The 14,108-nt window shown below is 40.7% G+C and overlaps 1 long non-coding RNA gene across 1 annotated transcript; it reads right to left on the bottom strand.

The window, feature by feature from the left end:
- Positions 1 to 7,625: 7,625 nt before the first annotated feature.
- On the bottom strand, positions 7,626 to 12,292 carry LOC135322078 (uncharacterized). The gene is made up of 3 exons (XR_010382392.1): positions 12,252 to 12,292; positions 10,009 to 10,079; positions 7,626 to 7,848 (listed from the first exon to the last, which is right to left on the bottom strand). It is a non-coding gene; the product is annotated as an uncharacterized LOC135322078 (long non-coding RNA).
- Between the last annotated feature and the right edge of the window lie 1,816 nt (positions 12,293 to 14,108).

Below are 14,108 nucleotides of genomic sequence, written 5' to 3'. Positions count from 1 at the left end.
GTTTAACGACCTGTGGTGTATTGTACTCTTGAGTGTAACGAGGTGCTTCCTAGGAGATGGAGAGCCCTGAGATCTGCCCCAGGGAGCTGCAGACTTACTGGTTTGGTGGGAAGGGAGGGGGAGAAATGCCTGGAGGATATTGCTGTCAAACGACTAAGTCAAAGAGACAAATTTAGAGGTACAAGTATACACTGTGATGATAAACACATTCGGAAAGAAGAGGGGGACTGTACTCTCAAAATGGCATGTAAAGCAATGCGTTACAGAGTAATTCAGACTGTAGCTTGTGGTCTAATACACACCTGTTCCAGTGGAAGCACAGTAGGACTTCTAGATACGTATCTGTGTCAAACCAAACCAAATCAGTGTGACAATGAATGCTTCTTGGCCATGATCAATTCACAAGGCTGATGGAGAATCCACAAAGATGAGTCTGAGGAAAAAAACCCACACTGGTCTCATCTTTCCCCAACACTTTTCCAAAGGACAAGAGCCTGTCCCAGAGCTTAAATGAAATGAATGAATAATGAACACAGAGTGAAAATGGGGAGGAGGCCTGCTTAGAAGTTCTACTTTCACACTGTGGTGCAGAGCCATGAACGTCTGGCTTCTCCCAACCAAGTCCTTAACTCTAGAAACATGATGTGAATTATAGAGGAGGGGTTCACAGATGGAGGGATGACTATGCCAATGTCCGTCTCCTTGTAGAATGACTGCCATTCTGTCCTTCTCCTCATCCTCATCTTTGCAAAGCAAGGCCAGCTGTCTGAGACGAGAAAAGAATGTCAGGACTTAGGAAACGGACAAGGCGTGAAAGTTGTCCAGCTTGAGGAAGAATGGAAAGAAGGGAAAGAGATCATCTCCCACTCACCACCCCTAGGTCCAATGCGAAAGGAGGAGTAATGAATATTTACTGCATGTTTGCAGTGTGCTGTGTAGCAGGAATAATTTATGTGCATTATTTTGTACATATATCTTGTCATAATTCAGTGAGATAGGTCTCATTGTTTTGCTAGTGAAAAAAAATCAGAGGAGCAAATACATTAATGATTTGCAAAAAAATAATACCAGCTCTAGGTGGCAGACTCCGTTTCTGAACCATGCTGTTTTGCTCCAAGGTTGATCTTCTTTCCAGTCCTCAGTACTTCTTTCCTAAGCAGCCCATCATGAATGGCATAAATTAAACCCATGCAGCACCACTGAAATGGAGGTGGCTATTCTGCTGTTCCTTGGAAAGGTCAAGCTTGCTTTTTATGCTCAGGTGTCCTAAACAGCCACCTCCTCCCATCATTCTGTCCTCTGCTCAGCTGTCACCTCCGTAGAGACATCTTCCCTTTTGTCATCCTCAATCCCCTTACCTCCCCAACTTCCCTTCACAGCACTCATTCCAACAAGACATTCTGTATCTATTTGAGTATTTGCTTGTTTTTTGACTCTTACATTAGAAGGTATGCTTCAGGGAGGCAGAAACTTTGTTTTGTTTACTGCTGGATCCATAGAACCTAGATCTGTAACTTACGAGATGTTCTATACATACTTGTTTGGTCAATGAATAAATAAGTGTATTGTTATGAATATTTCTTAAGCAGAGAAGAAAAATCATGATCAGCCTCAAATCTCTTATTCTAACCTCTACCCTTCCCTACTCCACTTGCTCTTCCAAGTTTAACTGAAAAATCAAGCCTCAGTTTACTCTTCATCTGTCTGATGGTACAGTTCACTACCAATGGAGGTGAAGGTGGCCACGTGGCCACCAAAACCCACATTTCCTCTTCCACAGTGAGGCGTGATCACTCAGAGGTCACTGTCAGGAACTTTAGTTCCTGAAACTTTCTCCTTGCGTCTTGGGGCAGCCATGCAATTTGTTTCCAATGATGGAATATGAACAGAAGTTATTTCAGAGTTGGCTTTTTTTGTTGTTGTTAAAGTTTAGTTGATTTATAATTTGTGTTAGTTTTTGGTGTACAGCATAGTGATTCAGTTGTGTGTGTGTGTGTGTGTGTGTGTGTGTATACTTTTTAGTTTTTTTCCATTATAGGTTATTACAAGATATTGAATGTAGTTCTGCATATATCTGGAGAAAACTCTAATTGGAAAAGATACATGCACCCCAGTGTTCATAGAAGCACTATTTACAACAGCGAAAACATGGAAACAATCTAAATGTCCGTCGACAGGTTGGATAAAGAAGATGTGGTAATATATATACAATGGAACAAAACAGAGTTGGCTTTTTAAATAGCAGGTATGCCTTCTACACTTCTCCCCTTTCCTTCAGCTCAGTGTGGGTAATGGTGATAAGGTCCTGGGCGTGGTGGGTCTAAAAGGTGGACGGAGTTGGAGTCTCTGAATCACAGTGTGGAGGAAAGACACCACTACACCAAGGTGGAACACCAGCATTTCAAATGAGTGAAAATAAACTTCTGTTAGATTAAATCACTGTGAATTTAGGGTTTGCTTTCATATCTGTATTACCTGTATTTGTAAATAGCTGAGTGAAACTTTAGGTAATAAGGATTTGATGGAAATCTTGAAACAGTTTTGCAGTCATTTTGGACTAGAGGAAATGTCAAAGATATTTCTAATTTTTCAAATTTCCAATGTCTAGTTTTATAGAACTCTTTAAAGAGTAATCTCCCAAAAGAAATCAATAGAACTCTTTTGCCTTTTGTATGTGTAAACTGGTCCCTACTTACTCACTCAAAAAAGCCAAGTGGGAAGAATTTGTGAGTAAAAACTTTTACAGGTAGTAGGAAATCCCCAATCAGGCCAAACTGACTCTGCCCCCTTGCTATTATGTCTTGTGCTTTCAGGGATTAAGGACATAGGAATGCTTTTCCTTGAAATGTGGTTGAGCTCACTGGGCTTAGCTATTCGGGGTGCCCCCTAGAGCCAGGCTGTCAGGTTAAGTAATGATAGTGTAGTAGACACTCTGTCCAGTTTGTTTCGTGGCTACTTGTTACAAACCTTGAAAAGAAGTGTATTCATTTTCTGATACTCAGGCCATGCCTTTCATTGAAAGGAATTATGACTCATCTTTGTGCAGATTAAGTAGGTCTGTTGAGAAAGAAAGCATGAACTTGGTAGATTCCCTGCGTTAATGTGTCAAGGGCTCCTTATGGGACAACGGTATTCTCCTGGTCTCCTCACTGAGTTGTAGAGACAGGCAGAAAATGTTTATACTCCAGCCCTGCTTCTCTGTCCTATGGCTCACCACAGGGCTTAACCTTCTCTTCTTCATGGCTTAAAACAGCAGCTAGTAAATGAAAGACTAACGAGTTACACTGAGCTACATAGGAAGCTGGTGCAATGTTGTTTCCCAGAATTAGACAAAATTTGTTTACTGTTGCTCTCTCATTGAGTAAATAAATGAAAGAAAGAAGGGAAGGAGGGAGACAAGGAGGGAGGAAGGAGGGAAGGAAGGAAGGAAGGAAGGAAGGAAGGAAGGAAGGAAGGAAGGAAGGAAGGAAGGAAGGAAGCTGGTTAGGGAAGAAATGAACCGGAAGTCCATATGTCTGACTCTGTCAAACATCAGGCTTATCTTTCATGATTATTACTTTGATAATATAGAAGCTGTATCAAAACCGTTTTCCTAAGCAACATGAACTGAAAAGACAGAGCTATTTCTAAAACTTCTTATGGATATAAAATACGTATAGGGAAATGTGTGTTTATCTTAATGCATATCCCTTGATGAATTTTTCACAAACTGAACAGACTTGTTAAACTAGCACCCAGATCAAAAACAAACCTAGCCACCACCCTAGAAACCCTCCCATCTTCCTTTCTAGTCATGAGATTAACCACTATCCTGAATTCTAACAGCATAGCTTACTTTTCCCTCTTCTTGTAATTTATACAAATGGAATCGTACAGTAGGTACTTTTTGTATCCAGCATTTTTCCTGAATTTTTTTTTGCAAGATTTACCCTATTGTTGCATACACCTGTAGACCGTTCATTCTCAATGCTGTATAAAATTCCATTGAGTAAATATGTCACAATTTATGTATACACTCTACCGCTGATAGACATCTGGATAACATCCAGTTTGGTTTGGGGCTATTACAAATAGCACTGCTATGAACATTCCAGTTAAGTCTTTCGGCAAATTCAAGTATGTGTTTTTGAGAGAGAGAGAGAGAGTGAGTTTAGTCTGTTGGGTGTTTAATGGTATTATGTTGTGGTTTACTTTTCATTTTCTTGGTGACTAATGAGCAAAGCATGTTTGAGTATGTTGATACCCCCTTTATGAAGTACCTGTTCAAGTCTTTTAAGCCATTTAAGCCATTTCTCTACTGAGTTGTCTGCATTTTTCTTACTTATTTTTAGGCGTTCTTTATATGCTCTAGATAATTATCTTCTCCCACTCTTTCACTATCTTAATGTTGTCTTCTGAGGAACAGAAGTTCTTAATTTGATTTTAAAATTTTTTATTGAAGTATAGTTGATTTGCAATATTATATTTATTTCAGGTGTACAGCAGAGTGATTCCATATTTTTATAGATTATTCTCCATTAAAAGAGATTTTATAGATTATTCTCCATTCTGCAAAAAATAGCTATAATTCCCTGTGTTGTACAGTAGATCATTGTGGCTTGTCTATTTTATACATAGTAATTTGTAACTCTTAATCACCCACTCCTATCTTGCCCCTCTTCCCTTCTCTCTCCCCACTGGTAGGCACTAGTTTGTTTTCTATATCTGTGAGTCTGTTTCTGTTTTGCTACATATATTTATTTGTTTTAATTTTTAGATTCCACATTTAAGTGATAACATACAGTACTTGTCTTTCTCTGTCTGACTTAATTCACTAAGCATAATGTTTTGTAGATCCATCCATGTTGCTGCAAATGGCAGAATTTCATTCTTTTTTATGGCTGAGTAATGTCCCATTGTATATGTATATACACCACATCTTCTTTATCCAGTCATCTGTCATTGGACATTTAGGCTGCTTCCATATCTTGGCTATTATAAATAGCACTGCTATGAACATTGGGGGTGTATATATCTTTTCAAATGAGTGTTTTCATTTTTCTAGATATATGCCCAGGAGTGGAATTGCTGGATTATGTGGTAGTTTTTAGTTTTTTGAGGAACCTCTATACTGTTTTCCACCATGGCTGCACCAATTTACATTCCTGTCAATGATGTACAAGAGTTCCTTTTTCTCCACATCCTCACCAACATTTGTTATTTGTAGACTTTTTGATGATGGCCATTCTGACTAGTGTGAAGTGATTATCTCACTGTTGTTTGGAGCATTTCTCTAATAATTACCAGTGTAGAGCATATTTTCATGTGCCTATTAACCATCTGTATGTCTTATTTGGAAAAATGTCTTTTCAGGTCTTCTGCCCTTTTTTTGACTGGGTTGTTTGTTTTTTCTATTGAGTTGTTTGAATAGATTATTCTCATATTATTAACCATTTTATAACCTCAAAATGCTGTTTCCTGGCAGACCAGCTTTAGGCTGAAAGCTGACTGTATTGTGGTCTGGGCAGGGTTTAGGCAGAGGACTTGGTTTCTAAAAGATGTTCCTTCCGTCTGATGTTGGGGATCGTGCAGCTAGATTGCGCTTCACTCTGAGCAGACCTCTGCTTCATCATCTGTACCTGCTGCCTCCTCACGTCCCTGGAGAAAGGGCCTATGACCCTAAACATTATTTGTGCTCTTTTTGTGTTTCCGTCACAGTTAATTACAGAAAAACTTTGTTATACACAAAGTGTTTGTAAAAACAAATAAACAAACACGTTATCAAAGAAAATACCTCCAAGAATCCTATAGGAGTAAAAATAAGAGATCCCAGTGTTACGCTGACAGACGGGGAAAGATTTGTTTTACGAACCATTAGGTGTTTGTATCCTCGGCTAATCGTCAGCTCCTTAAACGTAGATCCAGTTGTGTTGATCTTGACCGGCCTTCGTTGTTCCTAGAATATTGCTGCACGTGTAGCACATGTGCTATCTGTACTTGTGGACTTCGGTTTTTGAAAATGTGAAGTGTGAGTTTAATAGATGTTGCCTCTTATTCTTCATTTTCTATGCACTTGGAACTTGGAAAATGAATCTTTTTGTAGTAAAAACTTCCCTCTAGATATGTTCTTTTTCTTTAAAAAAAAAAAAAAGTGATAAAAGAAAGGAAAACAAACTCAAGACATTAAAAAGTTTTAAAGTACCAAATCTCTCCTCTCAGAATGTGTAAACAGATAACTGAAGGACGGCCTCCTCTAATTTTTTTATGGGTTTAATTTTCTCTCAATGTGATCTTGTTTTATTTTTGAAATGCAAATATTTTTAAAAGGATACATTGTAAGCAACTGGAAAATTGGTTTTAAGCCCATGTGATATAAGATTTCACAAATGTTTAGGATCATGGTGCTATTTCCATGACTATGAGATTTCATAAACACATCATGTAACAACTCTTTATAGTTCATGTGCTTCTGCATAACTGAGGTGGCTCATTAAACACAAAGGCATTTTCTATCCATTACTGTAGATAGCTATGTCTTGCTGTATTTTAAATGGACATTTTACACGTAGATCTGTGCAAAATGTAAAATTTCCTCCCTTTGGGTTATATATCTGCTGTAAGTGCATATGAAGCAAGCAGTGTTTAATCCCAGGTTACCTGCAGCCAGTCCTCGGTAGGTAAACTGAAATCACATGTAAAGTCCATTCTTTTTTCCTGGGCTGCCTTTAGATCACTTGCCGCTCCAACTACTGAATTAATAGAAATTTCATTGCCTGTTCAGCCTAGTACAATATTAATTCTGTTTACTTATCCTTAACATACAGTAGAATTAAAACTATAGAGCAAAATCTCTTTTTCTTATTAGACTGCTGGAAAAAAAAAAACCTTCTCATATTCTGTGATATCTGTTTCTAATTTGTCTTTGGGGAAAGGAATGCCAAATAGTTGCCTTGTTTCCCCCTTCAGACATTCAGAACCTCACCAAACTGCAGTCAAACCAGGATGCACACCCCAGCATGTGATTTTTTTTTTAACTCAGGATCATAGTCAATAAATTTGATTAGTTTGTAAAGCATTCCAAGCCACCAGCCCACAAAGCAGGTTGAGCCAATACCTTCACTCACTCCCTGTTTCTTCTAGACCACCAGGGCTCTAGTTTGTATTTTTAAACCTGGGTTAAATTGTGGCATAACCACAAACCATTGTATGCTATTAACAGTGGGGTTCCAGTGAATGACTGACAAACAAAATCTTAGCACACAAAGTCTACTTCTCTCAATGGTAAACACATGTTATTAATGAAACGTTTCTAACGGGCACAGGCAGTTTGAAGTCTGTCTTGACTGACAATGCTGTATTTTGCTCTCTGGGCTACACAAACAAAACAAAACTTTTTAAAATAGTCTCTTAGAAGAATACGTTTTGGTGAATTACAAAGGTATAATTTGCCACTCTAGATGCTGGACTTAACTTCTCCTCCTCCTCCAAACCTGGATTAGAGTGGAATATTTCTCCAGAGTTCAAAGACAGCGTCTAGTTCCTGTATCTTCCTTAGGAAGATCGGGACGGTGTTATTCAACCCTTGGTCCAGTCTCAAAGAGAGTTCCCTTGATGCACAAAGGACTCAACACAGGTATTACCTGGGTCGCTGCAGGGAGGTCCAGGCGAATATCTGTTTTATGTGCAGTTCTAAGGCTCAGAACCTAGTGCCTCAGAGAGAGTTGCTGCTGTGAGGTAGGTTGCTAAATAAAGATCAGATCTGATTCATCTTCAGCTTCCTCTAAGTTCCTGGGGTAGGTGAGTGGAGACTTTGTTCACCGTATTTGATGTTTTCCTTTATCAGTTACACTGGCTACTTAGTATGTAGGCCTGCATGAAAATAGACAGTGAGTCTTTTGTGTAATTTTTCCAAACTCCTGTTTAACATAAAGGGATAGCAAACCCCAAACCAAATAAAACAACACTGGCATCGCATTTTAGATGTCTTTGAAACATTCCAGTGTTTTGGACCACCAAACTCGAACCCACGATGGTTGCATTTCGTTTTGATCAAATTGGGCAGTGCAGCCTCAAGCTGGTTTGCATTTCTTCTCTTCAAATCTACCCTGACTCTGTTAGAGTAACCAGAGAATTACAGAAGAACAATGTACCATTAATCTGTTCTGTAGCATTCTTTTGAAAAGCAATTGAGTAGTGAGGAAGTGAGGGAAGAACTCTCATTTCCGAGTGATACCAACATGGTCCAAAGAGTCCCTAACGTCACGTATTCCCAGGGGTGGATTCTCCTGTCTCTAACAACATCAGAGTAGCCCACCAAAGGTGAAAACTTTAGACAAACCACACGTCCATGCTGTAAATTATTCTTTTCCCTGAATTAACTGGGTCGCTCTCCTTCCACTGAATTGCTAAGTGAATGTCATAGTGTTGAAAAGCAAGCTGAGAGAGTGCGCTCTAAGATAGCTTAAGGGCAGCATTGAAGAGGAAACATCTAGGACATGCACTGAAGGACAAGTGCATCAATGAATAAGTCCAGCCACCTTCACTCACACTTTGTACCACTCTTGGTTTCTTTTCTGCTCTCTATTCCATGATACCTTATTCCAACCAAAAGCATAGCCTCCGTATTCTGCCTTCCGCTTGCCCAGTAAGCTCGCCTGTGACCTGTGTGGTCTTCCTACTTGCCTCAGTGATCCTTGCTGTTTTAATTTTCTCTGGAGGATAGCACAGCCAGAAGCATGGTCCTGGTGCCATCGTTTTGGTACCCAGGATCTGCCTCCAGCTCTCAGGTGGCCCTTTAGGACCCTTAGCTGCAAAGCAGACAACCACCACTGTTAGTAACCTTCCCACTTGCTGTCACTTTCTCTAAAGCCCCTGCTGGTGGACTTGATCATCTAAAGATGCTCAGGCCAAGGTGGTAATGATTAAGTCAAGCCCTCTGAAGGTGTGTATTTCAAAATAGAGCACTTGAAAAGACCATGCCTTAAAACACTTGAGTGAGTAGTAACTGGCAACCATTGAAGATGATATTAAGGAGCAAAAGAAGACGGCCAGTTATCCTCTCATGTCCCACCCCGTGACTGAGTAACTGCCCTAATGATCTGTTAAATGCTTCTTGGAGCCTATTTAATCTTCTCTACCTGAATGCTTGGTGTTCAGAGATTACACCTTGTAGTCTATTTCCCTGCATTCTGATTTCTCAGGTAAAAGAAAACAAAAAAGGGACTCTTCTTTGAAGTTTGATTGAAGAAGCTTGATCTATATTTATTTGATTTGATCACTGTATAGAGAAAAATAAAGGGTGCCTCTCACATATGTGTTATGATAGAGACTTAAAGAATTCTTGAATTTTATAGCTGGTAGGGACTCAAGGAACTAAGCCAGAGAAATTTAAATGATTAATAACAGAATAGAGACTAGAAGGCAGTTCTCTTTAGCTTTTCAGTTCAGTGTGTTTATATGGTATCATACAATACAGTGAAAATTATATTGTGTAAATTTTAAAAACTATATTATTTGTACCCTATTGCACGTAAAAGGGCTTAGGTTACTGGTAGCTTGATTGAATAGTATACTAATGATGCACACACACATAGAGATTTGGGGAATCAGAGACTTAACTTGAAGTACACTTTCCATTTGTTCTTTTAAATTTGATAGTCTTACAAATTGCAGGATAAGAGAAGGCTATTCTGGCATCATCTCAGTATCAGGAATCCAGCCACAGTAACACATCTACATCCATTCCTTGCCGTGCTTTTTAGGTTGATGAAGGCTCTAGCATAAAACCAGGTACGAATGCCAAGATTTAGGAGAAGGTAGGCCCAAATGAGACAGACGTTCCTTTCACGTATCATTCTCAGTCCATGTCCTAAGTGAGGCACTACGGCAGCCCTGACTATTTCATTTGTCCACTCATCCTGTTGGTGTTTATGAAGTATTTATTATAAGCCAGGTATTGTACCAGGCACTGAGGGACACACAGAGTGGAATAAAACATTTCTGCCAGCGTCAGTGACCATAAATCCTTACCAATATTTGTGTTCTCCTCTTTGTTCAGGGCACACAGCTAGACTGCATTTTCCACTCTCCGTTACCACATCCTGGCCAACAGAATGAAAGGGTAAGTGTTATGTGCCTCTTTCAGACCTGCCCTATAAATATATCCCTTGTACGATTCCCACATCTCTCTCTTTCCCATCTGCCACATAAATGAAGGGGACTCGAAGGACCTAGCAGAGAGAGGGGAATCATAAGCAGACGGGAGCCTGGGTTCCCAAGTGGCTGGGTAGAACGGAGATTCTTCCCATCACCATCAGCCCACATTGGACTATGACTTAAACAAGAAGTAAATTTCACTGTGTTGGGTCACTAAGATGCATTAACTGCTTGTTGGAGCAATTAGTCAGCTGTGTCAGTGTCTTAGGACAAAGGCCACTCTGGGTGTTGGCACATTGGACAGGGCTCAGCTAAGATGGCTCTTCCCTTCTCCTCGAGACACTGGCTAGGCTCTTCCATGTCTCCAGGGTCAGTCTGGAAGTCCAGTGGAAGCTGGCCAGTACCAGGTGGCCTCTCTCACAAGTCTGACAGTTGGTGTTGACGGCTCACTGACCCGTGTCTCCTGCATGCTAGCCTGGACTTCTTCAAGAAGAAAGGCAAGCTCCACTTCATAAGCCTTTTTAAAGCCTCTGCATGCATCACATTTACCAGTGTTCCATCACCCCAAACAAATCGTATAGCCAAGCTTACAGGAGAACTGCCCATGATCATGGAGATGGAGAGGCATGATTCATTGAGAACTAGTATTGTAACAACCACCACACCACACTGGATGGATGTATTGCTCCGAAGGAGCTCAGAATTCTGAGAGGCATATCAAGAAATGACTACAGCACTTTATGAGACATATTAGAGCTGAAGCATGAAAACAATGCTATTGGGGCACTGAATAGGAACTAGCTACCTCTGTCTGGCCTGGGCATGATGGCAAAACTTTCACAGATGAGATAATTTGGGTGCTGGGTCTTGATAGATGAGTCGGATTTTGTTAGGAGGACCAGAAGTGCTGGGTACAATTGTGAGAGGAGGAAGGACAGTCTAGATAGGGGAGACAGGGAAGCAGCCTCCTCTGTTCCAATTACTATTGCTTCATATCAAATTTGCTTAAAATTTAGCAGCTGAAACAAGCTTTTATTATCTCACAGAATTTGGTGGGTCAGGAATTCAGACAGGGCACAGCAGGTATGCTGGCTCTGCGCCATGTTGTCTGGTCCTCAGCTGGGGAGACTCACTCCCGTCTGGAGCCCAGGCTGGGTTGACTTAAAGACAAAGCCTTCTGACTGGAGCTTCCACCATAGCCTCTCTGTGTGGCTTGGCTTCCTCAGAGCATGGCCACCTCAGGGTAGCCAGAATTCTTACATGGCAGTTCCTGGCACTAAGAGTCAATGTTCTAGAAAATAAAGTAGAAGCTGCATTACCTCTTATGGCCTGTCTTAGAACTCATACAAGTCACTCCTGCCCTACCCTGCTGGTTAAAGAAACCAGAGGCCATGCGGACTCAAGGCAAGGAGACACAGACCCCAACCTGTCCATGGGAGAAGTGTCGAAGAATTTTGGAGCCATGTTTCAAAACCACCCAACTTTTCCTCATAGCTTATCTCTGATCCTCATTTTCCCTTTCCACCTGAGGATTTTGTTTGCCATCAGTCTGAGGCCCAGGGTGGGGTGAGAAATAAGGGACGAGGAATATTTGCTCTGACTCACGATGTCGTCTCCAAAATATTTTATCCACTCTGTGAGTCCTTTCCATTCACTGAAAGCCTGAGTGTTTTGAAACTCAAAAGCCAGAAAGAGGCAAAAAGAACACTCTGCCTTTTGTTGTCACATTCCTACCCTGAGGTAAAAAGTCCTACAGACAAACGGGACAACCGGAAGGGGTGGAGGACCAGAGGGGTGAGGGGAATACTGTCAGGGGAAAAAGAACACTTAATACTATTAAATGGAGTTTTCTTTTATATATTTGACATTTAAATGTCATTCCACCAAACATGCAACAAAACAAAACAAGTACACAAAAAAGCCTTGCTCTTCTCTGACAGCTTTGCTATCACTATTCCTGTTTGTACTGGGCTCTTTCTATGGGTATTTTTATCTCTCTTTCTTTATTTTTATTTTTAAATTTTCTACAATTTAATTTATTTTGTACATTTTTTCCCATTTAATGGACCCAATATCCTGGACAGATTCCAGCAATTTTAAGGTACAGGAACCCCTACCTTTCGAAGTGTATCAGAATCTGTAGTGCAGTCTCTCCTGCCGATCTCATACCGTGTATCATCAAACAGCTCAGATCTTCATCCTCTTCACGGCCCACAAATGAAATATAAACCTAATTGGGCAAAGTGAGTTATTCAAGGATAAAAATTCTTTGAATTCCCCATAAAAATTTACTGATAGGCTGAGAACAATCTGTAGAGGCCTCTTAGGACCTTTCAAGTCAGGAACAAAAGCCTCTCTAGAGGAATGGAGTGTTAATGTTGATCAACACCTGTTGTTAGCAGTTGTGCAGGTATTTAATTCTTGACTTCTGACCTACCCATTGGCCTGTAAGGTGTGTGCTTTATGTCCACGTGTATTTCTGAATTGGTCCACTGCAACTGGAGAGTTTGAATTTATGAATCAGTCCCATTCTTGAAACTGGCGTAGCGGGGTGAGGCAAGGGGTTATCTTCCTGGAAGACACTTGGCTACATGACATAGGGGTGAATTTCTGGGGACAATTACGATTCTGTTGTGGAGGAAGAAGTGGGGAGTTGACGCAGCCAATTATGTTCACTACAGAGGAAAAATACGGAAAACTTGAAGCATGTGGCCAACAGATCAGTTATCAGTGGCACACACCTCTGAGCCTAATATTAATTTGAGAGATGACTAGGCATTGATTCCAAGACTGAAGGAACAAGCATGTTGAGAGTGCTGATTGGATTCTGTACAACATTGGGGGGCAAGTCAACCAGTGTAGACACCAAAGTGGCCAAGGTGTTGCCTACCAGCTTGTGGAGAATACCAGGAGGAGTGGATTTCCCGATTGTCAGTGTAGACAATACTAGACTTTTAAAGACTGATGCCTGCTAGATCCTGTAGCAGCAAAGAGGAGAAACGTGTACTTGGTCTTGAAGATGCTGAAGATAGATTCCTACTGCTGTTTGGTGGAAATAAACATACATCGATGGCTACACACTTAAACCTATTTTAGACAGCTTGAACTTCCAAAGAGATTTACAAACAAAGGGGCAAATGGGCTTTGAGAACTTAACATGAGCTTTCCTGTATCTAGGTCACTGTTCTCCGCTTCAGAGCTGAATGGATCTTTGAAATCTCAGGACCTTTTGGCAAGGATGAAGCACCAGTGTTGAGAGGCTAACATTTGGGAGCCATTTTTCTTTGGCGCTAGAACAGGAGTTTGAATAAAATCCAGCCTGAGTCAGCCTCTAAACAAGGATGAAATTCAAGTTTACAAAGCTTACTTGCAAGCCTGAAGCAGCTTATTTATATATTTTTAACATTTGCCTTAAAAAGAAACATTGGTCTATAACTTCATAAAATGCTGAGCTGAATACTCAACAAAAGCAAACTTCAACTCCTTCAAAACTTGTCCTCCAACCAGGGCAGTGCCATGGTGACAGTCAGTAAACAGAGCACCGCGCTACAAGGCAGAAACGCTGAGAAGCCCTCCCTGCCTGGGCATTAAGGAACTTTTGACTTTGGACAAGTCACTTCACTTCTCTAGGTCAGAAAGACACTAACTTATTAGATGAGATGCTTAAGGCATGAAAACATGTTAATTGCTATTTTCATCTGAATTTAGGGTTGAGGAATCTGAGTACAGTTAAGCCACTTGTCCCCAGTTAAATACTGAGTCAGTAGGCTAGGAATGGTCTGTGTGTCCCTTGACTTCTAGGCTGGGAGTCTCTGTTTCTCTTCCGTGCTTTCCAGAATGTAGTGGTAAATCTGACTGTGTCTAATGAAAGGGCTCCCACTGTCAATGCCACCCACAGATAAGCACCTTGGACTCTGTAGCTCCCACCAGATAGTCCTAACATTCAGGAAGGCTTACCCTACAAACCCCACTTC

The sequence above is a fragment of the Camelus dromedarius genome, chromosome 1, assembly GCF_036321535.1.
Source record: "Camelus dromedarius isolate mCamDro1 chromosome 1, mCamDro1.pat, whole genome shotgun sequence".
Taxonomy (NCBI): domain Eukaryota; kingdom Metazoa; phylum Chordata; class Mammalia; order Artiodactyla; family Camelidae; genus Camelus; species Camelus dromedarius.
This window is presented reverse-complemented; position numbering and strand designations above follow the sequence as displayed.